Below are 25636 nucleotides of genomic sequence, written 5' to 3'. Positions count from 1 at the left end.
AGGGAGGTGGGTAGTAGTGGAGCTCAATATAGGCTATACCCTGTGTGTAGTTTACGGTTCCAACCAGGACGACCCAGAAATCTACGACTACCTGGAAGGAGAGCAACTGGCCTACCCCTATCATAGTCTGCGGGGACTTAAATATCTCGGTTGACTGGAATATGGTGGCCGGTTATTCAGGACGTAAACCCAGAGTATATTGTGCACTGGATTCTCTCATAAAATCCCATGGGCTTATGGACGTCTGGGGGGCCAAGGAGCCATTGGACCCAGCCTATACATATTTTTCTGGACCTTCTCAACGATATTCTAAGCTTTATTACTTCCTGATCTCCCCTCCAGAGATAAACAAGGTGCATATTAAGAAACTACTGAAGTCAATTTCCGATCATAATCCTCTGATGTTGGTCTGTGAAGTGACTAAGGTGGAGAGGAAGCACACTAGCTGGACATTTGAGAGAAAACTACTCTCAGATTCCAGGTTTGTGGAGCATATTAGAAAATGGGCGAGAGAATTCTATGATGCAAATCGCTACGGTAGGTCACATAACGGTGTTTGGGAAGCATTCAAAGCCTCTTTTAGGGGTGAAACGATAAGCTGCTCAGCAAGGTTAAGGAGAGAGGATAAGAGAGATTGAGAACCTCATGGGCGAGTTAGTGGCAGCGGAAGAACAGCATAATAAAGACATTAGTCAAGGGATAGATGGTCAGGTAAACCTAAATAAAATTACTACTATTAAAGCTGATCTCGATAGAATAATAACACAGAAGGAAGTTAGCGAGTACCAGGCGTCTTGGGCAAGGCGCTATGAAACAGGGGAGCAGGCAGGGAGGGCACTGGTCTTACGAATAAGACAAGAGAGGACTAAGAACATCTCTGGTATGCATGAGAATGGAAATGAGTATAGTGAGCCAACAGACATTCTAAGGGTTTTTAAGAACTTTTATCAAGCGTTGTATGATGATGAGGGAGGGATGTGTGACCAAAACCCGGTCTATGAGGATGGGGGTCAAGGGCTAGATGAGCTGGCCAGGGAAGATCTCGATAGAGACCTGGCTCTGAGCGAAATAAATATAGCCCTGCAGGAGCTAGCTGCCGGCAAGGCCGCAGGCCCAGACGGGATCCCCCTGGAGGCTTATAAATGCGTGGAAAAAGAGATTGCCCCTATCTTGCTGGATCTATTCAACGGTATCTTGTGTACAGGCATAATACCGGACTCTTGGAAGGAGTCCAACATCGTCATCTTTCATAAGAAAGGGAAGCCCAAAGAACTGCCGGGGTCCTATAGCCCAATTTCGCTCATTAACGCGGACACAAAGTTATACTCCAAGGTCTGGGCTAACAGGTTGGGGGGGATTATAGGTCATCTTGTCTCCCCGTGGCAGCATGGGTTTGTGCCGGGTAGAGGTACGATGGACCACACCAGTCGAGCAATAGCTTTATTTGACACCCTTGGTGCTACTGGGAGGGAGATGACCATGATCCTCCTCGACGCGGAGAAAGCTTTTGACCGCGTGGTCTGGGACTTTCTGTGGGTTATTCTGGCCGGTAGAGGCTTCGGCAGCAAATTTGTGAGGGCTATTAAAGCCATGTACACTGATCCGGTGGCTAGGGTTCTTGTTATGGGCCAGCGCTCAGACAAAATATAAATTAAGAGGTGGACGTGCCACGGCTGGCCATGCTCTCCGATTCTGTTTTCCCTGTACATACACCCCCTCATACAGAAAATGTTAGCCTCCCCTCAGATCAGTCCAGTGGTTTGTAATGGCTTTACCACAAAATTGCTGGCTTATGCTGACGAACTGGCAATAATAACTACGGATCCTCATCGAGCTATGCCTGTCTTATCACAACTGGCCAAGGAATTTGGGCATCACTCTGGCTATCGTTTAAATGAAGGGAAAACCCAGATCATTTGCACTAAGAATATTACTAAGACGGATCAAAGATTTGTAGATTAAGCTGTATACCTAGGGGTTAGGGTTAATGCCTCGGTAGATAAGATCATTGAAGAAAACTACCCACCCCTCATTGAATCAATCGAATCCGATCTGAAAAGGATCGATGTCCTACATCTTTCTTTGATCGGCAGGGTCAAAGTCCTAAAAATGACTATGTTCCCCAAATTGTTATATCTTTTCAGGGCCATCCCATTATTATTAGGAGACACTGTGATTAGGAAAATAGAAGCCACCTTTGTAAGATTTGTCTAGCAATATGGTAAGATCAGGCGCTCGATCAATCTTTTGTTACTTCCATTGGCAAGAGGAGGATTGGCTATGCCAAATCTTAGACTATATTATCTTACCTGCTTACTCACACAAATGAATATACTGTTTCAACTCGATCCCGCTCCTCAGGAAGACTTGGCCGGGAATCAGAGCCTCCCATCTATTTTCGAGCTCCTGTTGGGGAGGAAGGCCCTAGGGGTGTTGAATTGTGAAGTTGAGCACAGATACTACAGGAAAGCCAGATATAAGATTTTGGAAGGGGTCTGAGGAACATGGAAGGCCATTAAAAAAATTCTGAATATCCCTAAAATCAATGTTAATATGAATCTGTGGAAATCCAGCCTTTTCCCCCACCTAGGACAGACTAATAACTCCATGGTTGGGAGGGACTGTGGGATAAGGGGTTTGGGAGATATTATGACAGGTAACGAAATTCTTAGCTTTGAGGTGATAAAGCAGAAATACGGTGTCCCTCAAAGCCACTGGTTTTTATACGGGCAAATCGTTCAATCATTGTCGGCAATAAGACCAAGGTTCACGCTGCCTCCTGGTAACTCAATGGTTGACTATTTAATTGGAGGGGGTAAAAAGATAAGAATAGTCTATAATCATCTGCTCCTTAGTCTGCAGGACGACTTGGAGAAAACTAAAACCTCTTTGGCACAGAAGTTGGGGGATCCTGATGTCGATCTAGACCTTGCCCGGCTTTCAAATAAGAAAATATTACGGTCCTCAAATCTAAGGGCCCAACACTACAAGACCCTGTTTATTTGGATATTTGGAGGGGTATTTATAAAGCGCAGCGTTCGCTCCGGAAGGAGCATCATGGCGCTGTAAGTCCTTGAGACCAGATCACTGAGTGGTATGGGGGGAGGCTAGATTGAAGCTTTTGTCCAGTCATCGGAGAGATTAAAAATCCAAGTTTTGAGGAGTTTCCTAAAAGGTTTTTCGAGCGTCTGAAGTCTGAGATGTCTTGGCATGCTGTTCCAGGCTCTAATAGCCAGGGTACTAAGGGTTTTACCGCCTTTAGACTTCAGGTTGAACTTGGCAGAAGTCATGAAGTTTTCTTGTGAGGATCAGAGGGAACGACTCGGATTATAGTGAGGGAAGCGTCTGGTAAGATAAGAGGGACCTGATTTGTTAAATGCTCGGAAGGCAACGGTTTAATCTCTATTATACCCCCGCGAAACTGTATGGATGGTTAGTAAGAGAAGATGATAGATGCCCTAAATGCAATAGCGGCCCTGCAGATCTATTACACATGTTTTATCACTGCCCCAATCTTATTTTAATACGTAGGGAAATAACTCTGTTTCTGGAGGGGCTGCTAGGTCATAACATCGATCTATCCCCTACACTGGTCTTAACAGGGACAGACGACAAGCTAAAGTCGGGGAGGGATGCTAAAGCCCTCGTCTTTATCTCAGTCGCTGTTTTGCGAATCCTAATCTCTGCAGGTTGGAAGAATACCACTGCCCCCACGTTCCAGATGTGGCTTGCCAGACTCCTGGGCATGCACAATGTAGAGTCATGTCTATACGAATTTAAGGGCAAAAAATCCAAAGAAATGGACAGAACAATTTGGGCACCATTTAAAGATTGGAAGGACTCGAAATAATTAATCTTAAGATACATATTTATTTGGGGTTTTCGGGTCTTACCCATCTCTCTTTTTATCGGGTCTCCTTAATATTCAAACTTGTATAAAATGTATATCCCCTGACTGTTTTATGCCAACTAAATTATGTCTATTAATAATATTGTACCTTCTGTATTAGGTTTTTAATGAACTGTATTTGCATTGATTTATTGTCTGGCTTACACCGTGTCTCTCAATAAAATAAAAATTAAATTTTTTTTTTAAAAAGGAGGATATATTTACCAGAGGCGGCCGGCATGCTTGCGGGAGGGAGGGAGTGGGGGGTCGCGGGTGTGGAATAAAAAAAGAAAAAATATAACGTACCTTACTGCCGGGTACCACACCACCTCCGCTCCAGGTCGGTCATGCTGTAAAGGTGCAGCGGCAGCCGGGTCTGTATGTTCCTGCTGTTGGAACAGGAAGCAGCCAGCGGGCAGCTTCCCTCCCTGTGGACTTCAGGACACAAGTGGACTTCATCCCCCAAGCAGCAATGCGCCAGGAGCTGCATTTGCAGAGTAGTGTTGAAAGGGGGCGTGACCTCAGACCACCTCTGCAACACAGCACAGCTCTGTGTCGCATACTGTAGGTACCTGACGGGTTAGTTGGTCCCCAGGGACCCTCAGGATTGATACCCCAACTTAGAACGTGCCGGAGGCAGGTTTGCAGAGTGGTGGGTAAAGGGGGTGTAGCCTTTGTCCACTTCTCAGCAATCCCGTTGTGTGGGGCTTACTGGAGGTAGGATGTAAGCTAGTTGGCCCGTAAAGGACCCCCCAGCAGCGAAGGGGACTTCAATCCCCATCCAAGAGCATGCCAGGGGACACATTTGGAGAGTGGTGGGCACAGGGGGCGTGGCCTGCTATGAGTACTTACCAATGCTGCTGTGCGGGTCTTAATAAAGGTAATAGGAGGGGTAGATGGCCTCCAAGGATGTCCTTGGAGGCCAACTACCCCTCTTGTTACCTCCAGTAAGTCCCACACAGTGGTATTGCTTCGACATCTTCGGAGGCCATGCCCCCTTTTTCCACCACTCTGCAAACGTGCATCCTGGCAGACTACGGGATGGGGGACGAAGTCCAATTTACTCCTGAGGGACTCTGGGGGCCTAGAAGTCCTCTTCGTCCTATGCAGAGGAATCCTGAGCGCTGGTCGGAGGCCCAGCACCCTTTCTCCATCACTCTGCAAACATACCTACTACTCAAAGAAGCATCTTTCTGCACCTCTGACTTAGAGGTAGTGTTAATCCCCCTGCCCTAATATGTACTAGGACCTTACAGAGGAGGTCATGCCAATCACAGGCGTATCCCAATGCATAGTGTTCCCTATTGTATATAGGTGTTTTCACTGTATTCTAAGTCTATTTTGGCATTGCACTGGTTCTAGGCCTGGTTAGTCAGTCAGTTGCCACCAGTACCCGTCAGCAAACAGTTGGGTGCACAGGATGACTTTGCAACAAGGCTTCTTTCTGCTCCTCTGGCGGTTCTTTGTGCACATCTCTTGCTTCTTTCTGCACCTTCCTTCGCCTTTCTGTCCTCCTGTTGCCTCTTTCTGTATTCCTGTTGCTTCTTTCTGCGCCTTTCTTCCTCTTTCTGCACATGTCCTACCTCTGTAGGCATAGTTAGATATTAGCGTTTAAAAAACCTTAGAAATTCACTGAAAAAACACAGGTTTCAGGGAGGTTATATTTAGTTGGACATTTCACTTGTACGAAACCAGGGAAATTCAAACGTTATAGTTAGTTCACTACATACCCACTCACTGATTCTTAGGTCTACACATCCATCCACTCACTCACCCATACAGTCACTCATACTTTCGGTCACTCATTAGTACATGACTAACATTTGAAATAATACACCTATATAGACATACACACTGCCACTCATCCATAGAGTTACTCACACACCTAGTCAGTCATGTAAATAATTAATCCCACTCCCATTTATTCACCTATACAGGTATACACACACCACCTCACTTACTCAAACAGATATTAACACATACTTATGCTCTTATACAATAACTGATACAAGCACACTCAGCCATACAGCCACTCTCACAGTCACTCACTCTCACTTATATTCATTTATATACTCCAACACTCACATATACTGCCTTTCACATATGTAGTTACTCACACATGTACCACTGAGACAGCCATTCACTCACCAACACACCCATGCCCATACTCAACCACCCATACAGTCCATCACATATGCACTCTTGAATCCATATACCCAGTGAATCACCCACTCACACATCTATGTACAGAGTCATAAAGCCCCACCCACACAAACACTCAGGCACCCATACAGATACTCAGACAATCAATCAATAACCCATATAGACACTCATGGAGCTATTCACAAACCCATACAGCCGCTTACCCACCAACAGACAGACTGCTACAGACATTCACACAGTTTAGTCACTAACCCATGCATTCAGTAAAATGCGTTTAATCACTCACTTATAGAGTCAGTCACATAACTACTAAATCATCCATTCAGACACTCATACACCCACTCATTCTTCAAAACACCTTGGCCTATATTCCAATTCCAAAAATTCTTTATTTCGGCCACATAGGCCATAAAAGATACAATAAAATACAGTACATATATTACACAGTATTTACATATAAAAAGATCTACTGGGTCTGCATGGGGTAAGGAATACATGGTAGTACCAGTTCAGGGGGACATTTTCTTCCTTATTATCCATGCTGCCATTAGGAATTTTGAAACAGCAAAGACAATATGGCCCAGGGTGTTGGTTTTCATGACCCTGTATGCCTGTAAGTACTCCCTAAAACCCAGGTTTCGACACAGCGGTGCTATCCAATGCTTCCTGGGACTCTGGTAGGCGTGGCAAACAAACATTATGTGTAAATCATCTTCATCCTGAGTTTTGCAACAAGGGCAAAGTTTGTCACCCCCTGTGGCCCATTTATGGGTGAATACTTTGGTGGGGAGTGTACCAAACCTCCATTGCAGGAACAGTTTCCTCGCCAAAAGAGGAAAGATAAAATCCATAAAAGGTTCGAAAAGATAAGAATTTTTGGATTCCATAAAACGTCCCGTCAAGGTGCCGCTGTTATGAGCGTTGTCCATGTCAGCCAGATTTTTGTTTTTGTAGAGCTGGGTGAGAGTTTTGCGCGTAATCCTTTGGCAGCCCTGAGCTGGATCATCCCATAGGTCTGGTAAGTTCAAACTGAGCAATTCCGTCATAATAAAAGCCAGCCAGGGAATTTTGTTGCTACCATTCAGCCTCAATACATGAACAAGGTCCTGTCTGTAATGGTACAGCTCCTCGGTAGTCCATATCCGGTGCCAAAACTTCACGGGTTTCGACAGGAGATCTTCAGCAATGGAGTGTAAACCCAAGTCTAGTCTTAGGGGGAGGAGTGGCATACCTTGCGGGAGAGCAAGTAGGCGTCTCAAAAAACTATTTTCCACCGCTGCCAGTGCCTTCCCTGCTTTGTGACCCCACAACTCGCTGCCATACATGGCTGCTGCCTTCGCTTGGGATCTATATGTTTCCAGGGCCGGGCTTACAGGCTTAAAGGTGGACTTATTTGCCACCTTCAGGAGTGCGCCCGATAGCTGGGATAGTTTCAGCCTTGATCTCGCTATCTGGCAGTCCCAAGCTAAGTTTTCTTGTAGTGTTACCCCCAGATATATAAAGGTCGAGACCCTCTCAAGACTAACTTCCCCCAGTTTTGGATTGGGTCTGGTTTTGGTAGGGGGATTGAAGATCATGAACTTAGTTTTTTCTGTGTTCACCTCCAGCCCATGTTGGCGACAGAAGAGGCCAAAACCATTCACAATCCTCTGGATTCCCATGGGGGATTTGGAAAGCAGGAGGGTATCGTCAGCAAACATAATTGCCGGGACCCTCCTGCCTGCCAAAAGCGGGGCATCATTGTCCTTAACGGTGTCAAGATGTTGAATGACACTGTTAATGAAAAGACAGAACAGGGTCGGCGCCAAGACATAGCCCTGTCTGACTCCTCGACGGACCGGAAATTTGCCCGAGAGCTTGCCATCCCTCCCACACCTCACTTGTGCATAGTTGTTCTCATGCAACCTGATGATAATACTAAGGAGGTGGGGGGGTACTCCTAGCTTCTGCAGAACCTCCCATAGTTTCCCTCTAGGGACTAGGTCAAAGGCTGACCTCAGATCCACGAAGACCATGTACAGTCTTCCTCCCTCTAGTGTTACAGTCTTCCGATACAGAAGGAGAAGGCGGAAGATCTGGTCCATGGTCGACGTGTTCTTTCTGAAGCCAGCCTGAAGGGGGCTCATGATGTCATTGTCCTCCACCCAGTCCAGGAGGTGATTGAGGATAAGGCGTGCAAAAAGCTTTTGGGGTACATCTATTAGGCTAATGGGCCTATAGTTGGCGGGGAGCAGAGTAGATCCCTTCTTGTGGATCGGAACAATCTCTGCCCCCAGCCACGACCCGGGGATTGACATACCTCCTAGAATGGCATTAAAAAGAATGAGAAGGTATGGACCCCAGATGTCCGAGTGATGCCTGAACAGATCCCCAGGTAGCCTATCCAGACCTGGCGCCTTCCCCGATGATAAATGCTTCAGGGCTGCCTCCACTTCCCCCAGGGATAGTTCCATGTCATGGTCCTGTGCGCCACAGGGCGCTAGCAGGGCTCTATCAGGGCAGGAGTTAGTGTCTTGGTAAAGCGCCCCAAAATGGGCCTCCCAAACCTCGGGGGCAATGTTGGGTTCCACTGCTTTTTTGAGTTCCCCTATCCCATTATTAACAAGGGCCCAGAATTTGCGGGAGTCCCTGACTTTTAGGGCATCATGAAGATCTTGCCAGTGATTCCAGTCCCACTCGGTCCTAAGTCGCCATCACTGCTTTATAGTGTTTCCTAAGGTCACGTACCTTGGCCTTATTTGACCCCTCTTTTATTGCAGCAATAAGCTCAGACTTTGCTGCCCTACAAGAGGAGGTATACCAGGTGGGAACATGGGTCTTTTTCTTTCGATTTGGCACCACCGGGTGAAATACCTCAGCCAAATCCCTCACAAGATCCTGGTGGATGCCACCCAGTTTCTCATTATATTCTGGGGTTCTTGGTGCATTTAGAAGTGCGTCCACCTCCATAAACCTTGGGAGTGCCAACTCGTATAGCTTACTAATGGCCTCTTCTGAACTCACAAGCTTTCCCCACTTAACCCGGCGCCTGTTAGTTGTAAGGACCAATTCCCCCGTGTCTCCCCCTGGGTTTTCTACCAATATGCCCGCTAAATGCAGGGGCCACTGGATGTTTAAACAAAGGGCATTGTGGTCACTATCTGACCTGTTTATTACCCTAAAGTCGAGGACTTTGGGCCAGAGTGTAATATCTAGCATGATATAATCTAGCCTCGACTCATGGCCCCTCCTATTGAAAGTACACACTGAGGGGGTATCGGAAGGGGTACGACCATTACAAGCCCTCAGTGCGTAGTTCAGAGTAAGGGACATAAGTTGTATTGCAAGGGGGGACCAGGCTTTGGGATGAGGGGAAGACGAGGGTGGGACCCCCCAGTAGTCATCCTCGGCCGTGAGGGCACCCTCTAGTATGCCCTCGAGAGGTTCAAAGTGGCAGTTGAAGTCTCCTCCAAGCACCACCTTGAAATCTCCCGGGAGTTGCCCCAGGAAGGAGGACAAGTCGTTTAGGGTTGGTGATTCATTTGGCGCGGCAACTGGTCGCGAGTAGACATTCACAATAGCCCATGATGGTTTACCAGGCCATGTGAGCCGAACGCACTGGATGTCCTGCGAGAACGTGTGCACCTGTTCCGCCTGGCACCCAGTGTGACTCGCAATCCAGATTGCCAGGCCACCTGACGGCCTCCCCCTCCCACTCCATTTGGCAGGGATTTCAAATACTTCAAACCCTCTCCTAGTTTGGGTGTCCCTCGCCCATGTTTCCTGAAGAAGGAGGATGTCACTACTACCCACTAAATGGTCCCACTCCGGTGTGCCTTCCTTGTTTGTTTCCTTGGCCTATATACATTAAACATATTTAAACTTTACAGAAATACACATTTACTGGATGATGTCATCAGTGATGTCACTTGAGATGTCATCAGCGATGTCATCAGTGATGTCGCTGACCATGGCATGAGTGATGTAATATGTGATGTTTCTTACGAGTGAAATGTCCAACTAACTATAACGTCCCTGAAACCATGTTTTTTTTTGTGATATATATATATATATATATATATATTCACAGAAAAAACCATAGGTTATACTCCATATATAGTTAGGAATTTGCATTTACAAAACCTTGAAAATTCAATGAAAAAACCATTGGTTGTAGGCCATATATAGTTAGGGATTTGCATTTAGAAAACCTTATTTTACTCGCATAAAACCATTGAAATTCCATATATAGTTATAAGCGCTAACTATATATCGCGCACCCGCAATCCACTGCTGATGATGTCACATATTACATCATTCATGACATGGTTAGTGACATCACTGATGACATCACTGATGACATCTCAAATGACATCACTGATGACATCACTGATGACAACATCCAGTGACTGTATGTTTCTGTAAAGTTAAAACATGTTTTACATATTGAAGAATGAGTACATGTATAAGTGTCTGGATGAAGGATTTACTAGGTGCATGACTGACTGATTGAGTGAGTGATTAAATGTGTCTCACTGAGTGCATGGGTTAGTGACTAAACTGTTTTAATTTGTGCATCATTATATCTGTTGTTCTACAAACTGCTGCATATGTTGATCAGTAGCTATATGAGTAACTGTATGGGTTATTGATTGGTTGTCCAAGTATTTGTATGGGAAACTGAGTGTGTGTGTATGGGTGGCTGGGAGGTGTGTGACTCTGTACATAGATGTGTGAGTAGTTGATTCACTATATGTATAGATTCAAAACTGCATGTGGAAACAGCTGTATGGGCGGTTGACTGTGCATGAGTGTATTAGTGAGTGAATGGATATCTCAGTGCTACATGTCAAATTAAGTACATATGTAAAACACAGTACATGTGAGAGTTGACATCTATAAATAACTGTGCATAAGAGCTAGTGAATGTGTGAGTGGCTGTATGGATCATTGTGAACATGTATCAGAGATTGTATAAGAGAGTAAAGTAAATATGTGTTAGTATATGTTTGAATAAGTAAGGTGTGTATAACTGTATAGTTGAGAAAAAGGAGGTGTGATTAATTTTTGGCATAACTGACTAGGTGTGTGAGTAACTCCATGGATGAGTGACTGTCTGTTTACACTGATTGTATCTAAGGTTATATTAGAGTCTGAAGAGGTTCATGGTATTATCACATGAATGATATCATCAGTGATGTGATCAGTCATGTCAAATGAGATGTTATCAGTGATGTCATCAGTGATGTCATTTGAGATGTCATCAGTGATGTCATCAGTGATGTCACTAACCATGTCATGAATGATGTAATATGTGACATCATCAGCAGTGGATTGCGGGTGCGCGATATATAGTTAGCGCTTATAACTATATATGGAATTTCAATGGTTTTATGCGAGTAAAATAAGGTTTTCTAAATGCAAATCCCTAACTATATATGGCCTACAACCAATGGTTTTTTCATTGAATTTTCAAGGTTTTGTAAATGCAAATTCCTAACTATATATGGAGTATAACCTATGGTTTTTTCTGTGAATTTCAATGGTTTTTTAATAGCAAATATCAAAAGCTGTCAAATGTCAAGTACGTGATAGGTAAAAACGTTTTCGTGTTTATGCACGCTGATGTGCTTTGAACGCTGCCCCCCCCCACTCCCCTCTTTTCTCTTAGTAGTACTCTCTCTTTGCAGATAGTGAACGGTAGTTAACTCAGACCTTTACCCCTGTTGTAATCCGTCGTACCTGCTTGTCTCTCCATTTGATTGATTATTATCCAAGCATTTACTGTTTTACAATTGGTTCTCTTTGGATCATTCTCTATTTACAAACAAGCACAAAGTCGCAATACTCTGTTTAGTCTTTGCAGATAGTGAAAAATCGTGTAAAAAAATAAGAGTAATCGAGCAAAATCAGTAGACCACTAATTCGATCTCTTTTTGACCTCGGTAAAATACAAACATTAGGAATAACCCTTCATGAGAAATACAAAAATAGTGAAATGAACTGAGCTCCACACCATGAGGGCTGCAAAACAGCTCGACTCCGCCACCCACACCGCCCAAAATAACGGCAAACCCTATGCAAATATTATAAATATACACAACACACCAGCAAAGAAACAGAGTAAAACATTTTATTAAATAACTATTTACATAACTATTTTATACTTTTTATTGCCCGATCCGGCTAGCTCAATCGATCGAGCATGAAACTCATGCACTGATAACAAGCGTTGAGAGTTTGTAGAATGATGGCTTCAGATTTTCCACATATGGTGTACTGGCGCGAACTGGCAGGGGGCGTTTGGATTCTACCCCTTCTCCAAATAAGATTTTCATACGTGAATGTTCGTTCATGCTTTTTGTCCCTGACTTGCTTCCATGTCACTGCCTTACATACATGGCATAAGTCCTGGTTGTCATACTTCAGAGTTCTAAGCAGCTCTTGTAACACTGTTTAAACCTTATTTGCACCTGCTGCAGCTTCACTATTCAAAGTAAGTGGGGTCCATTTGTGGACCTGACTGCATTGGAAAACAATGTGATACGGTGCCTCCCTAAACCGCTTGACGGAGGCCCCCGAGGGGCGGTGAGATGGCGCGGACTGAGAGGGGGCGCTTGGCTCCTGCCCCCTCCCCAAGTCGTGTTGCCCTGGTGAGGCCTGAGATCGCCCCCGGCATAGGCGGCCGGCTCCCGGGGTCCGGCGGAATTTTTTCCCTTTTGAAGAATCTTTCATTCTGGACCTTGTCCCACAATCCGTTTCACCTGAAGACACGCTGTCGTAGGGCGCCCCTTTACCGTTTTAGTTGCCATTCCGCCCGCTTTTGGTACTCTGTGCCTCTTCCGCCATTCAGCTGTTTACCGCTCGCTCTTGCGACTACAACGTCTCGCTCACCATGTAGTTGAGTTGCTCCCGCTCTTAAGATTTGACCGAACTTTTTGGACTGCTGAAAGCGGTTGTATTCCGACCGCTGGTTGGTGGAGACATTTTGACTATATTCTGCACCTGCATTGTCGCGTAATGCGTCATATGACGCGACGCGTTAGCGCACCCGGAAGTGCTCTGGTGCGCAAGGCGCAGCTTCCCGGAAACGATCCAGAGCGCTGCGCAGCGCGTAACGTAAGCATAACAGGTCATGTGACTTGTTAATAAAACTTTTCATTGGTTCATTTTACTTTTCTTTTCCTAATTATGTAAGACTAGGTCATGTGACCTAAAAATAACACTTTTCATTGGATTAAAACATTTTTTTCCCCAAACGATGAAAGCCCCACCTTGTTTCTGGATGTTTCAGACTGAAGCTGCCGTCACCATGAGAGCACCACCATCTCGTAGCTCCGTCGTGGCCATTCCGCAAGCAATCATGGCAGCCGCTCCCCACCGGAAGGCCGCGGGAGTCGAGGGCCCCCAAGACTTTTGTACAATCTTCAAGGCTGAGGGGACGCTTTCGAGAATGGAACCCAAGCCCTGGCAGACAAGCGTCCGAGTTCCAAGGTGTCCCAGGGCAATTTTACTGGACCAGGCCCAAATCCGAAGAGCCGGCCGCCATTTTAAGAGTCCTGTGGCAGCCGCCTATCGCTGCACCGCAAGAGTGGGAGCAACTCAACTACATGGTGAGCGAGACGCTGTAGCCGTAAGAGCGGGCGCTAAACAGCTGAATGGCGGAAAAGGCACAGTGTAGCAAAAGCGGGCGGAATGGCGACTGAAACGATAAAGGGGCGCCCCACTACAGCAGACAAGCCTCCGCCATGTGCTTCAAAACTGCATATGTATCTCGTGATATCAAGGTTGGGCAACCAGTACAGAACAAGCAGTTACGAGTCCCATTTACACCAGCGCCATTTTGGGCGCGGCCGGGCAGGTCCAGGATCTACTGAAACATAAAAAATGAGGCTGACGTCTCTGAAGCAGTTCACGAACAGCAGGACATAGCAAATAAACATGAACTCTCTAAAGCTGTTAACTCACTGCAGGACAAAACAAGTGAACCTGAAACCTCTGGAATAATTGTCGCTCAAAAGAACAACACACAAAACTCTGTAGAGCCTGAAGAAAAAAAAACAGAAGGGCACTGTACTTTCAGACACACTTAACACTAATGACTAAACAAAGATATCGTCTGTTTATAAAGCAGTTATCATCTTGACAGAATTGACAAAGAAGTGTACAGACACCAATGCATCAGCATTCTCGGAGATAACATCTTAAGGAACAAAGAAAGACCTGTTCACTCTTGACACCCCAGGTGCTGTGTATATTGCACTATAGTGCTGCATCGAGAAAACGGGCAACCCTATTGATGTGGATTTTTCATTATTGATTATTGTAAAGAAATTGCGACTCCCCCCTTTAGCAGATTAGCTAAATGTTTGCGTAATTTAGGCATAAAAGTTATATTATTGTTGTTGTTATCGTTATAGTTCTGGTTAATTTCAAAAAATGGTTAAATATATTTACAGTTTTTGTTGCGTTCGTTATATTTAAATGTTAATAAAGTTTTAAAATGTAACTGTCTTGGAGTACTATATTTTTTTTAAAAATCGGGTGAATGGGGCCTTGAATCGGGTTATTGTCATGTGTGGGCTTTGCAAGTGTACTGCTACAAGATCGGACATTTCAAACTCAAATGCACGTTCTTTTTCTTACCTTTCCGAAGCATGGAGCGCAATAGCAGGCAGAGAAAGGGTGATGCACGTGTTGAACACTGCCTGGCCTGCAAATTGCTGGCAGTGCCCCCCCGCCCGCTCCTGAAAGAGGGCACACACACACCGCCGCCCCGAGTACTTCACAAATCTTTAAAAGACCATGCGCTTGTTCAATGTGAAGTGGATAACATGGCTAATAGCATTTGCTGGATAATGCATGAATATCGCTGACTTTTCAACGATATTCATGCATTGCGGCCGTTTTTTATCGCATTTGCGATAAACCTTGCTAATAGCAAGGTTTATGTGCGATAAAATTCGCCGATGTGCGGTGATAATTTTTGTCTCTAAACAAGTTAGAGACAAAATTACCGCTAGTTGTTGGTAATATGCCCCCGGGTTTTTCCTTGCAGGAATCGGGAAGCGAAAGACTAGCACTGAAATCAGTAGTCTCACGCCTGAATCGGGAGGGTTGGCATGTCTGGATACTCTACAGCTGGGGTCATAAACTACATTCGCAGGGCTAGGTGATAGCCTAGGTCCGGCCTGGACAATCGGACACAGAGGAAGAGGAGTGTCAGAGGGTGCGGTAGTGAATAGGGTGAAAGGGAGGTGTCGGGCAGGCACAGGGTGTGATTCTCAGAGAAGAGCAGCGCAGATGGGGGGAAGTATATGGCCCATGCATGAGAGAGAGAGCGGGGGTGACCATTGCGTGGGGGAGATGCGTGCGAGGGTGGGGAGCCATGCTGAGAATCGGCGGCGTGCAGAGAGTGGCCCTGGTCAAGGCATCTAAAATGGCAGCCGTGCACGACAAAATTGTGGCATTGGACAAAACGCAAGATGGCGCAGACAATGTTTATCAATAAGGATTCATTTATAACAAAATATTTACTCGCAGTGACAAAATGGTGGTCACCACTTCCTGATTTCCATCGAATCGAACGTTAACAAACGTCACGCAGCAAAAAAAAAAAAAAAAACACGCACAGAGCAGTTTTTAGCCATGTTATCCAATGGAAGGTGGATAACACGGCTAAAAGCATTTGCTGGATAATGCATGAATATCGCTGACTTTTCAACGATATTCATGCATTGTGGCCGATGTGCGGCGATAATTTTTGTCTCTAAACAATTAAAACGAAGCACAAAATGGCGAATTCCCGTTTCGCTACCAGTTTGCGGCCCAGTTCGCGGCCCGGGAAACGCTTCTACCGTGAAAAATAATTTTTTTTTTATTTTCCCCACGGGACCCTTTAATAACCCCAACAACAATCCTAGGGGGTCAAGAGGGGGATACCTTGCCCCCTTTCATTAAATTCCCCATTCGTTTTTCACCTCTTCTTCTCTCTCGATCCTACCGAGAGATAAGATGGCGGCCGCTCCGGACTGTCACGCAGCAAAAAAAAAAAAAGCTCACGCACAGCCGCTGGAAGAGATGTATCAACATATATGAGCCTCCTCAGCCACCCTCAGGAAATATAGGGGATTAGGATACGTCTCCCGCACCCCCTTATACCTAGTAATTTAATTAACGAAGCACAAAATGGCGAATTCCCGTTTCGCTACCAGTTTGCAGCCCAGTTCGCGGCCCGGGAAGCGCTTCTACCGTGAAAAATCATTTTTTTTTTAATTTTCCCCACGGGACCCTTTAATAACCCCAACAACATTCCTAGGGGGTCAAGAGGGGGATACCTTGCCCCCTTTCATTAAATTCCCCTTTCGTTTTTCACCTCTTCTTCTCTCTCGATCCTACCGAGAGACAAGATGGCGGCCGCTCCGGACTGTTTAGAATGTTGACAGACACCGGAGAGCCAATCAGCTTTCTGCGCGCAAAGTTCCGAAACGCGAAAAGTAAGCGGACCGGATCGCTGCCCGGAGCGCTGTTACAGATATATATCTTGATTTAAACGTTAATTTCTCAAAATCCACTGAAGCACATATATTGAGACCTAGCAAAGGCACATCGGGCTAACAGTCCCTACAATTTTGCCAAGTTTCGTGCAAATCCATTCAGCCGTTCGAGCTAAAAGTGAGTCCAACCGCCCTATGGAAAACTCAATGCAATAAACGCGTTTTGGGACCCCCCTTTTTTGTCAGCCCCCCCTTGACGAACCCCCACCAAATTTTCAGGGGCTGCTCAGAAACAAAATGTGCCATTTTCCTGAAAATTTCAGCCGATTCCGTCCACAAACGCCAAAGTTATTAGACATAGAATTTTCAGAAATCCCATAGGGAATTAATCCTAACTATATATACCTACTGGCGATAGCCAGTAGGTAATATATATATATATATATATATATATATATATATATATATATATATGTATATTAACTACTGGCGGTCGCCAGTAGGTAGTTATAGTTAGGATCTGTTTTCCATAGGAAATCCGCAACATTTTATTGGGAATTACTTTGGCGCCGGCGGACGAATCTGCACGAATTTCTCCAAGAAAATGGCCCGCTCCGCTCCTTCCCTGAAAGTTTGGGGGGGATTCGACGAGTGGGGGCCGAGATAAAAGGGGGGACAGGCGCTGATTCTTTGCAGATACTAAGTGGCAGCGAATGTGGGGCTCATTGACCACGACCCACTGGGGATTTATAATACATGATGGAATGCGGAAGCATGTAAACTCACTGGAGTAAAACTGAACAAGGAAGCTATGAATGTGAGATACTTCAAAGACCAGCATGCCACGTGAGTGGCTACGCCCACTGAGGCGGGACTACTGTGTTTAAAAACTGTTGTGCCTTTGCTTCAAAAAGTGCAGCACCTCTGAAGAAGTGGTTCGTCCACAAAACGCGTCAGGAAATATGGACTCATAATGCTGTTGGCTGTGAGGCTCGACCAACGCTGTTACCTGCAAATAAATAATTGTGGCAAAGTAACTACCGTTCGAGAGGTTCTTCCTACAACGGGCACTTTGTGTGGTTTTTGTTTAAGCGGCCCCGCCTGAGCCGCAGGAGGAACCCCGGTGCTGCTTGCAGTGCTTCTGCAGGGACGCCAAACGACGCCGCTGCATAAGAGACAGGCGCTGATTCTTTGCAGATACTAAGTGGCAGCGAATGTGGGGCTCATTGACCACGACCCACTGGGGATTTATAATACATAATGGAATGCGGAGGCATGCAAACTCACTGGAGTAAAACTGAACACGGAAGCTATGAATGTGAGATACTTCAAAGACCAGCATGCCACGTGAGTGGCTACACCCACTGAGGCGGGACTACTGTGTTTAAAAACTGTTGTGCCTTTGCTTCAAAAAGTCCAGCACCTCTGAAGAAGTGGTTTATCCACGAAACGCGTCAGGAAATATGGACTCATAATGCTGTTGGCTGTGAGGCTCGACCAACGCTGTTCCCTGCAAATAAATAATTGTGGCAAAGTAACTACCTGTCGAGAGGTTCTTCCATATTTCAATTACCCGCCCATGAAGGGGCGGGTAATTGAAATATAAAATCAGGTGACTTGACTCCTTCGTGAAACTGCTGAATACAATTGTGCTAGCCCGTGACCAAGGTGCAGGAGCACTGAAACGCGTAGGGCTTTTAAAAGAGTTTGGAAAGGAAATGCCAGTTTGCAGTTTGCTTTAATAAAGGACTTTGTCATCACTGATGGGGCCCTGCTTGTCCATTTGAGTGCGTCTCCAAGCAAAAGGATAAAACATGTGGCAAACATTTACCGGCCAGTCCTAGGTCGGGGAGTTCGCACCACCTTTGAACTGTGAGGGGCTGCTGCGAGATACTGGAATCTCAGCATAGCGGAATGGCAAGTTACAGCACTAAATGGAACCGGAATTCCTTCTGAAACAACCCACTGAAGGGAATCTAAATGTGCACGAAAGGAATTGTTGCTGGCAGAACCCATGGAAGGGTGAAAGCACACGAGGGAAGACTTCAAGTCCCAGTATGCCTTTCTATTCATTGCACCGGAGCCAGCCCATGAAGGGGCGGGTAATTGAAATATAAAATCAGGTGACTTGACTCCTTCGTGAAACTGCTGAATACAATTGTGCTAGCCCGTGACCAAGGTGCAGGAGCACTGAAACGCGTAGGGCTTTTAAAAGAGTTTGGAAAGGAAATGCCAGTTTGCTTTAATAAAGGACTTTGTCATCACTGATGGGGCCCTGCTTGTCCATTTGAGTGCGTCTCCAAGCAAAAGGATAAAACATGTGGCAAACATTTACCGGCCAGTCCTAGGTCGGGGAGTTCGCACCACCTTTGAACTTTGAGGGGCTGCTGCGAGATACTGGAATCTCAGCATAGCGGAATGGCAAGTTACAGCACTAAATGGAACCGGAATTCCTTCTGAAACAACCCACTGAAGGGAATCTAAATGTGCACGAAAGGAATTGTTGCTGGCAGAACCCATGGAAGGGTGAAAGCACACGAGGGAAGACTTCAAGTCCCAGTATGCCTTTCTATTCATTGCATCGGAGCCAGCCCATGAAGGGGCGGGTAATTGAAATATAAAATCAGGTGACTTGACTCCTTCGTGAAACTGCTGAATACAATTGTGCTAGCCCGTGACCAAGGTGCAGGAGCACTGAAACGCGTAGGGCTTTTAAAAGAGTTTGGAAAGGAAATGCCAGTTTGCTTTAATAAAGGACTTTGTCATCACTGATGGGGCCCTGCTTGTCCATTTGAGTGCGTCTCCAAGCAAAAGGATAAAACATGTGGCAAACATTTACCGGCCAGTCCTAGGTCGGGGAGTTGGCACCACCTTTGAACTGTGAGGGGCTGCTGCGAGATACTGGAATCTCAGCATAGCGGAATGGCAAGTTACAGCACTAAATGGAACCGGAATTCCTTCTGAAACAACCCACTGAAGGGAATCTAAATGTGCACGAAAGGAATTGTTGCTGGCAGAACCCATGGAAGGGTGAAAGCACACAAGGGAAGACTTCAAGTCCCAGTATGCCTTTCTATTCATTGCACCGGAGCCAGCCCATGAAGGGGCGGGTAATTGAAATATAAAATCAGGTGACTTGACTCCTTCGTGAAACTGCTGAATACAATTGTGCTAGCCCGTGACCAAGGTGCAGGAGCACTGAAACGCGTAGGGCTTTTAAAAGAGTTTGGAAAGGAAATGCCAGTTTGCTTTAATAAAGGACTTTGTCATCACTGATGGGGCCCTGCTTGTCCATTTGAGTGCGTCTCCAAGCAAAAGGATAAAACATGTGGCAAACATTTACCGGCCAGTCCTAGGTCGGGGAGTTCGCACCACCTTTGAACTGTGAGGGGCTGCTGCGAGATACTGGAATCTCAGCATAGCGGAATGGCAAGTTACAGCACTAAATGGAACCGGAATTCCTTCTGAAACAACCCACTGAAGGGAATCTAAATGTGCACGAAAGGAATTGTTGCTGGCAGAACCCATGGAAGGGTGAAAGCACACGAGGGAAGACTTCAAGTCCCAGTATGCCTTTCTATTCATTGCACCGGAGCCAGCCCATGAAGGGGCGGGTAATTGAAATATAAAATCAGGTGACTTGACTCCTTCGTGAAACTGCTGAATACAATTGTGCTAGCCCGTGACCAAGGTGCAGGAGCACTGAAACGCGTAGGGCTTTTAAAAGAGTTTGGAAAGGAAATGCCAGTTTGCTTTAATAAAGGACTTTGTCATCACTGATGGGGCCCTGCTTGTCCATTTGAGTGCGTCTCCAAGCAAAAGGATAAAACATGTGGCAAACATTTACCGGCCAGTCCTAGGTCGGGGAGTTCGCACCACCTTTGAACTTTGAGGGGCTGCTGCGAGATACTGGAATCTCAGCATAGCGGAATGGCAAGTTACAGCACTAAATGGAACCGGAATTCCTTCTGAAACAACCCACTGAAGGGAATCTAAATGTGCACGAAAGGAATTGTTGCTGGCAGAACCCATGGAAGGGTGAAAGCACACGAGGGAAGACTTCAAGTCCCAGTATGCCTTTCTATTCATTGCACCGGAGCCAGCCCATGAAGGGGCGGGTAATTGAAATATAAAATCAGGTGACTTGACTCCTTCGTGAAACTGCTGAATACAATTGTGCTAGCCCGTGACCAAGGTGCAGGAGCACTGAAACGCGTAGGGCTTTTAAAAGAGTTTGGAAAGGAAATGCCAGTTTGCTTTAATAAAGGACTTTGTCATCACTGATGGGGCCCTGCTTGTCCATTTGAGTGCGTCTCCAAGCAAAAGGATAAAACATGTGGCAAACATTTACCGGCCAGTCCTAGGTCGGGGAGTTCGCACCACCTTTGAACTGTGAGGGGCTGCTGCGAGATACTGGAATCTCAGCATAGCGGAATGGCAAGTTACAGCACTAAATGGAACCGGAATTCCTTCTGAAACAACCCACTGAAGGGAATCTAAATGTGCACGAAAGGAATTGTTGCTGGCAGAACCCATGGAAGGGTGAAAGCACACAAGGGAAGACTTCAAGTCCCAGTATGCCTTTCTATTCATTGCACCGGAGCCAGCCCATGAAGGGGCGGGTAATTGAAATATAAAATCAGGTGACTTGACTCCTTCGTGAAACTGCTGAATACAATTGTGCTAGCCCGTGACCAAGGTGCAGGAGCACTGAAACGCGTAGGGCTTTTAAAAGAGTTTGGAAAGGAAATGCCAGTTTGCTTTAATAAAGGACTTTGTCATCACTGATGGGGCCCTGCTTGTCCATTTGAGGGCGTCTCCAAGCAAAAGGATAAAACATGTGGCAAACATTTACCGGCCAGTCCTAGGTCGGGGAGTTCGCACCACCTTTGAACTGTGAGGGGCTGCTGCGAGATACTGGAATCTCAGCATAGCTGAATGGCAAGTTACAGCACTAAATGGAACCGGAATTCCTTCTGAAACAACCCACTGAAGGGAATCTAAATGTGCACGAAAGGAATTGTTGCTGGCAGAACCCATGGAAGGGTGAAAGCACACGAGGGAAGACTTCAAGTCCCAGTATGCCTTTCTATTCATTGCACCGGAGCCAGCCCATGAAGGGGCGGGTAATTGAAATATAAAATCAGGTGACTTGACTCCTTCGTGAAACTGCTGAATACAATTGTGCTAGCCCGTGACCAAGGTGCAGGAGCACTGAAACGCGTAGGGCTTTTAAAAGAGTTTGGAAAGGAAATGCCAGTTTGCTTTAATAAAGTACTTTGTCATCACTGATGGGGCCCTGCTTGTCCATTTGAGTGCGTCTCCAAGCAAAAGGATAAAACATGTGGCAAACATTTACCGGCCAGTCCTAGGTCGGGGAGTTGGCACCACCTTTAAACTGTGAGGGGCTGCTGCGAGATACTGGAATCTCAGCATAGCGGAATGGCAAGTTACAGCACTAAATGGAACCGGAATTCCTTCTGAAACAACCCACTGAAGGGAATCTAAATGTGCACGAAAGGAATTGTTGCTGGCAGAACCCATGGAAGGGTGAAAGCACACGAGGGAAGACTTCAAGTCCCAGTATGCCTTTCTATTCATTGCACCGGAGCCAGCCCATGAAGGGGCGGGTAATTGAAATATAAAATCAGGTGACTTGACTCCTTCGTGAAACTGCTGAATACAATTGTGCTAGCCCGTGACCAAGGTGCAGGAGCACTGAAACGCGTAGGGCTTTTAAAAGAGTTTGGAAAGGAAATGCCAGTTTGCTTTAATAAAGGACTTTGTCATCACTGATGGGGCCCTGCTTGTCCATTTGAGTGCGTCTCCAAGCAAAAGGATAAAACATGTGGCAAACATTTACCGGCCAGTCCTAGGTCGGGGAGTTCGCACCACCTTTGAACTGTGAGGGGCTGCTGCGAGATACTGGAATCTCAGCATAGCGGAATGGCAAGTTACAGCACTAAATGGAACCGGAATTCCTTCTGAAACAACCCACTGAAGGGAATCTAAATGTGCACGAAAGGAATTGTTGCTGGCAGAACCCATGGAAGGGTGAAAGCACACGAGGGAAGACTTCAAGTCCCAGTATGCCTTTCTATTCATTGCACCGGAGCCAGCCCATGAAGGGGCGGGTAATTGAAATATAAAATCAGGTGACTTGACTCCTTCGTGAAACTGCTGAATACAATTGTGCTAGCCCGTGACCAAGGTGCAGGAGCACTGAAACGCGTAGGGCTTTTAAAAGAGTTTGGAAAGGAAATGCCAGTTTGCTTTAATAAAGGACTTTGTCATCACTGATGGGGCCCTGCTTGTCCAAAGGTGCAGGAGCACTGAAACGCGTAGGGCTTTTAAAAGAGTTTGGAAAGGAAATGCCAGTTTGCTTTAATAAAGGACTTTGTCATCACTGATGGGGCCCTGCTTGTCCATTTGAGTGCGTCTCCAAGCAAAAGGATAAAACATGTGGCAAACATTTACCGGCCAGTCCTAGGTCGGGGAGTTCGCACCACCTTTGAACTTTGAGGGGCTGCTGCGAGATACTGGAATCTCAGCATAGCGGAATGGCAAGTTACAGCACTAAATGGAACCGGAATTCCTTCTGAAACAACCCACTGAAGGGAATCTAAATGTGCACGAAAGGAATTGTTGCTGGCAGAACCCATGGAAGGGTGAAAGCACACGAGGGAAGACTTCAAGTCCCAGTATGCCTTTCTATTCATTGCACCGGAGCCAGCCCATGAAGGGGCGGGTAATTGAAATATAAAATCAGGTGACTTGACTCCTTCGTGAAACTGCTGAATACAATTGTGCTAGCCCGTGACCAAGGTGCAGGAGCACTGAAACGCGTAGGGCTTTTAAAAGAGTTTGGAAAGGAAATGCCAGTTTGCTTTAATAAAGGACTTTGTCATCACTGATGGGGCCCTGCTTGTCCATTTGAGTGCGTCTCCAAGCAAAAGGATAAAACATGTGGCAAACATTTACCGGCCAGTCCTAGGTCGGGGAGTTCGCACCACCTTTGAACTGTGAGGGGCTGCTGCGAGATACTGGAATCTCAGCATAGCGGAATGGCAAGTTACAGCACTAAATGGAACCGGAATTCCTTCTGAAACAACCCACTGAAGGGAATCTAAATGTGCACGAAAGGAATTGTTGCTGGCAGAACCCATGGAAGGGTGAAAGCACACGAGGGAAGACTTCAAGTCCCAGTATGCCTTTCTATTCATTGCACCGGAGCCAGCCCATGAAGGGGCGGGTAATTGAAATATAAAATCAGGTGACTTGACTCCTTCGTGAAACTGCTGAATACAATTGTGGTAGCCCGTGACCAAGGTGCAGGAGCACTGAAACGCGTAGGGCTTTTAAAAGAGTTTGGAAAGGAAATGCCAGTTTGCTTTAATAAAGGACTTTGTCATCACTGATGGGGCCCTGCTTGTCCATTTGAGTGCGTCTCCAAGCAAAAGGATAAAACATGTGGCAAACATTTACCGGCCAGTCCTAGGTCGGGGAGTTCGCACCACCTTTGAACTGTGAGGGGCTGCTGCGAGATACTGGAATCTCAGCATAGCGGAATGGCAAGTTACAGCACTAAATGGAACCGGAATTCCTTCTGAAACAACCCACTGAAGGGAATCTAAATGTGCACGAAAGGAATTGTTGCTGGCAGAACCCATGGAAGGGTGAAAGCACACGAGGGAAGACTTCAAGTCCCAGTATGGCTTTCTATTCATTGCACCGGAGCCAGCCCATGAAGGGGCGGGTAATTGAAATATAAAATCAGGTGACTTGACTCCTTCGTGAAACTGCTGAATACAATTGTGGTAGCCCGTGACCAAGGTGCAGGAGCACTGAAACGCGTAGGGCTTTTAAAAGAGTTTGGAAAGGAAATGCCAGTTTGCTTTAATAAAGGACTTTGTCATCACTGATGGGGCCCTGCTTGTCCATTTGAGTGCGTCTCCAAGCAAAAGGATAAAACATGTGGCAAACATTTACCGGCCAGTCCTAGGTCGGGGAGTTGGCACCACCTTTGAACTGTGAGGGGCTGCTGCGAGATACTGGAATCTCAGCATAGCGGAATGGCAAGTTACAGCACTAAATGGAACCGGAATTCCTTCTGAAACAACCCACTGAAGGGAATCTAAATGTGCACGAAAGGAATTGTTGCTGGCAGAACCCATGGAAGGGTGAAAGCACACGAGGGAAGACTTCAAGTCCCAGTATGCCTTTCTATTCATTGCACCGGAGCCAGCCCATGAAGGGGCGGGTAATTGAAATATAAAATCAGGTGACTTGACTCCTTCGTGAAACTGCTGAATACAATTGTGCTAGCCCGTGACCAAGGTGCAGGAGCACTGAAACGCGTAGGGCTTTTAAAAGAGTTTGGAAAGGAAATGCCAGTTTGCTTTAATAAAGGACTTTGTCATCACTGATGGGGCCCTGCTTGTCCATTTGAGTGCGTCTCCAAGCAAAAGGATAAAACATGTGGCAAATATATATATATCTCCAACAATCCTGGCAGTTCAGCCGTCACGTAGTCATTCACGCGCTGCCGCCAGCAAACAGGACACGGACCCAGTATCGGTGCTTTAATTATTTATTCCCCAAAAGGTCAGAGACTCTTTTCGCGGCTTTCGCCGCTTGTTCACTCGACAAATATTGTGCATTTGGTAAACATTTTTAAAGTGGCAGTGCATAATACAAGTGTGTCACATGATTAACATTTTCAATCGCAATGGAAAAAATACTTTTGCATAGTTTCTTCACAATGTTATGTGCAAAACTCTACATTATTTATGTGCAAAATCGCAATAAATAAATAAATATATATATAAGTAAAATACTGTTTAACATTTGACTCTAAAATATGTCATGCCTTTTGCCAAGAATGAGTCCGTTTTGGAATTACTCTACTTCCAAACAAAGTCGATATTTAACTCAGTAAAACACTGATTCCTGGCATGTCACAAATGTTTATTTACAACCCACACTGTTTTGTGCATTTACCAAGATGTAATCTAACATGTCCTATATATATATACTGACTCCACCCTTGCCATGAGTATATTTCATGTTCTATGTCCTAGTATAAACAAAGAGTAAAAACTGTTAAGGA

At 45.8% G+C, this 25636-nt stretch overlaps 1 protein-coding gene across 1 annotated transcript in view; it reads right to left on the bottom strand.

Moving 5' to 3' along the window:
* LOC147659421 (cytochrome P450 2G1-like) overlaps window positions 1-25636 on the bottom strand; it is an 804706-nt gene that overhangs the window by 414120 nt on the left and 364950 nt on the right. The window lies entirely within an intron of this gene.

This window comes from Lissotriton vulgaris, unplaced genomic scaffold (assembly GCF_964263255.1).
Source record: "Lissotriton vulgaris unplaced genomic scaffold, aLisVul1.2 SCAFFOLD_846, whole genome shotgun sequence".
NCBI lineage: Eukaryota > Metazoa > Chordata > Amphibia > Caudata > Salamandridae > Lissotriton > Lissotriton vulgaris.
The sequence above is the reverse complement of the archived record's forward strand: the minus strand, read 5'-3'. Positions and strand labels throughout refer to the sequence as shown.